This window comes from Suncus etruscus, chromosome 8, assembly GCF_024139225.1.
Source record: "Suncus etruscus isolate mSunEtr1 chromosome 8, mSunEtr1.pri.cur, whole genome shotgun sequence".
Classification (NCBI taxonomy): Eukaryota; Metazoa; Chordata; class Mammalia; order Eulipotyphla; family Soricidae; genus Suncus; species Suncus etruscus.
In genome coordinates, this window is record NC_064855.1 from 104337261 (window position 1) to 104341590 (window position 4330).

Below are 4330 nucleotides of genomic sequence, written 5' to 3' on the forward strand. Positions count from 1 at the left end.
TGTATCAGACAACGGTCCTGTGCTGCAACTTTATGTACCACAGTGTGCCAATCACAACAAGCAAAGGTTCAAAGGTTCTACTGTCATAGACTTCCTCTCTGACTCTGGCCAATCTGAGCAGACTTTTTACAGAGTAGATTCGGGTCCAGAACATTGTCTAATTTGCATGCATAAAAAGCCTGCTTGGATTGGCTGAGATAGAGAGGCGGTCTGAGCAGCCTTGCAGTGATTGGTGCAGGATCTAGGTAGAAAATTCGTTTCGTTCAATATTCAGAGAATTTTTGTTTAGCGGCATATTGAAACATTTTTCGGGATATACTCTGTGTATAAGATGACCCCTGCTTTTCGGTTGACTTTTTTTTGTTTCAAAAGTCGTCTTGTACGCCACAAAATACGGTATTTACATTTATATAAATATGAGTTTGATTATTAATATGTTAATGTTATATTATTGAGCCGCTCTAACCCAGACAATTCCAAAGAATTAGTGTATGAAACATTTTTAAGTTCCCCACACCTCAGACAAGTTTTAGGAAAATAGCTTTTGTATTATTGATGATATATGCTGCCTCGATCAACTTTGATATAAAGGCATATTTGACTAAAGGATTTTATTAAATTAATGCTCCTGGCTTGAAGGACCATACAGAACTCCGGGAATCGAATCGTGATCCGTCCTAGGCTAGTGTGGGCAAGGCAGAACACCTTACTGCTTGTGCCACAGCTCCAGCCCCTGGACTATAGTTTTAACTCTCCAGTTATGTTACTTAAGAAAGCATACAAATAGGGCGGTGTGATAGTGCACTGGTAGGACATTTGACTTGCACACTTCTGATCCAGGACAGATTTCAGTTGGATCCCCAGCATCCCATATGGTCTCCCAAGCAGGAGCAATTTCTGAGCACATAGCACTTGAGGTTCACTGGGTGTGGCCCAAACACCAATAAATAAATAAATAATAAAAAATTAACAAGCATACAAACATTTAAACATACAAACAATTAAAGAACATATATAAAAATAACTTTATTACTTTAAAAAATGGCTACTTGCAGGGGCTAGAACTATTCTATAGCAAGGGAAACATTTGTCTTCTATTCAGAGGACCTAGATTCTATTCCCTATTGTTTCCTGATCCCTGCAAGGAGTGATCTCTGAGTAAGTAGCCAGGAGTAGATCCTGAGCATGTCTACATATGCCCCTCCCAAAAAAATAAAAATAATACTCGATTCGTACAACAAATTGTAGAGCCAAAGTTAATGTTTTATTTATATTTCTAAAAGTATGGCTTTATAAGAAACAAAAGACATTAAAACAGTTTATATCTTAAAAATAAAAGGAGTTCTTGATCACTTTTGAAAGTCATAGATGGTTCAAATTTAAAAATATGTGACATATTTCTGCTTATTGAAAAAAAATAGCAACAAACAATATTTTAAATAAAGTGTATTAATGTTATCTCATTCAACCCTATGTTTAATTCTTGTTTTGTCTATTTTCCCCCTCAGTTTAGCAATCTTCTGAATACTGTTGTTGTTTTTAAAATACAATTCTAGAAATCCATATTAAACTACTCTGTGGTCTTGCAGTTTCTTTCAAATGTCAATAGAAGTGCTGAATATTCTTGCATGTTTTACTGGCAGGGCAATTTTATTTTTTTTTATTTTTTATTTTTAATTTTGAGAACAAAGATGCACAGAAAGAAAACAAGGTAAAGTTACAGTGGAAGGACAATCACCCATAAACAGAATTCTCAGAAGTCCCCTAGATGATATCTTAACTTTGAATTTTCAGCCGAAGAACATTAAGATAAATAAAACAGAACCCATGTACAATTACTTTATCCCTCAAGTCCCCAGATTGTAATACATTATAATATTTCTTAGCAGCACACAAAGCAATTTTAAGCTATAAAACTTATGTAACTCATTAAACATTAAAGGCATAGTATTTCTTTACATTTCCATGCACATGCATATTAGTTTAAGTTAACCTAAAAAGTTTAAGTGGTTTTTTTTTTAGGGTTAGAGTCAAAGGAGCACAGTAAAAACGGTGTTAGAGTGGCAATTATTGTTTGCATAGGCCCACCAAAATATGAGGAACATAGAAAGGAAAAATCTTGGCCTAAATATAAGGAGACCCTACCCCTGAAGTTTCCTGGCATAAGACCAACTCTAGGATCCAGGCAAGCTAGTTTGTCCAATCCAAGTCATTGTCTGTAGTGCCAACACACTTTTATTTTTCACACAGTCTCTGTTGTTGGTATCATGTTTTTGTATTAAAGATCCTGGAATCTGCATATTCTACATTGAAGTCAGGATGTGGAGTGTCCTCTAGTTTCACCTCACAATTAAAGGGCAATACAGAGAGCACTGTCTTGTAAGCAGATCGTCGTTGTTGTTAAGTCTTCTCAGTGTTAAGGGAAGTCTCTTTTGAGCAGGTCGATGTCAGAGCAGTAGTAGGGTCTTCCCTGGTAGAGGTTTGCTTCCAGGTGACGCTATAGGCAAACTTGGATGTTTCCTGGATGGCTTCCCTGGTTCAGGGGTGAATGAAGAATGCCCATTCTTCTGAGGCCTGTACCAGTCATTATATCAATGCTCAGGATGTAGGGTCCCGTTGCACTACAAGATTTGTGTGTTCCAATCTCTATTAGATAAGATCTTATTTGTATGTATAGTATTTTCCCATTTTAATGTGCCTATGCAAACAAGGAACAATGTCACGTGGTGTTATTGGTGCATATGGGGGCCATAAAAACAAGTCCAACTATCCCCATGACATGGTACAATCATAAGCATTAAATTGGGGGACTCTTTCACCAAAATTCCTTATTGAACAGCTCACAAAGAGAAGAAAAGATAAAAAGTGGTTAGAATCGTCACTGTATAAGACAATATTGAGTAAGACATATAGCTGTTAGAGAAAAAAAAACATAAAATATTCAAAAGACATATGTGTCCATTTTATGTCTTTTGAAATAGTTGGGGTTTGTTAGATCCAGTGCTCAGCTTTGTTCTGTGATTGGGATTGTGCAGTACTGAAGTTAAAAAGAGTAATGTGGGTTACTGATGGTTGGTGGGGGAGAGAGTTAAGGAGTAAAAATGAGCTTTCTGGGGTGTGCGAAAGGGTAGAAAACAAAATGGACATTCTGCATACGCAAAACATAACTTAAGGATAGGGAATACTCTTAATACGTATTGAGCCCCCGTGCGGTTTTGCTAATGTACACTGGTAAGAAATTGAAAATGACAACCTTAGTGCAACTGAGCAAATCTCAGCAAAACCAATTTAGGATCCACCATTTCAGTAGAGAGCCAGAAGCCAGGGTCTGCCCACACTCCACCCTGTGCCCTTCCCACCCTAGTGCTGGGGGAAGGGCGGGGAAAGCTTGGGACCCCATCCAGGAGGGATCACCCGACACCCACCTTGTCTGGCCGCCTGGACTAGCACCCAGAGAGGGCCTGGAGGCCGGGGTCAGAAGAGGGGGCGGCTGGGGGCCTATCAAGGCTCCCAGCACACCCAAGTTAGGGAGAAGGCCTTTGACATAGCTTGTCTCCCAAACCCCATGCCGGCTAGAGCTAGCCTCCAGATCAAGAAGGGCAGGGCAATTTTAAATGGTCTCTGAGATATTCATTTTCTGTTAAAGACAAAGCATTCTGCAATAGCTGATTAGCGAGTGCTTTCAAGGAAGCACCAGAGTAAAACAAACAACTATCTGCTGATGACAAACAATCTACAATCACAGTTGTCGACTTACTAATGATAAATTTCAGAAATGACAAAGCTGATGAGGTTTCATGGCAGGAATAATGTAACTGACAAGAAAATGTGTTATTTCTATGACATGCAAACAAACCATATTCAATCAACAGAAGTTTTAGACAAAAATATCTATGAACATAATTATTGTCTATTATAAAGAACAGGTTATATTTAATTTATAAAATTGGTTAACTTTTAGAAAATAAATGCATATATCAATTTAATAATATTTAAATAATATAACAACTGAATGTCATGTGCAACTTGATTATACCAAGTATATTCCAAGAAAATACAAATATCATTAAGAATATACCAAGATTTCAGATCACAATATTAAGATTACCAAGAAATTAAGATTAATTACTATAAAAACTGCCTAAAAAGAACACTACATGACATAAACCTCAAACAAGTCTTCAATGATAGATGTCATTGACAAATGACGGGGACAAAACTAAATACATGAGGGTCAGAGCAATGGCGCAGCAGTAGGGCGTTTGCCTTGCACAAGGCTAATTTAGGATGAACCTCAGTTCAATCCCCTGACTTTCCATACTGCCCCCCA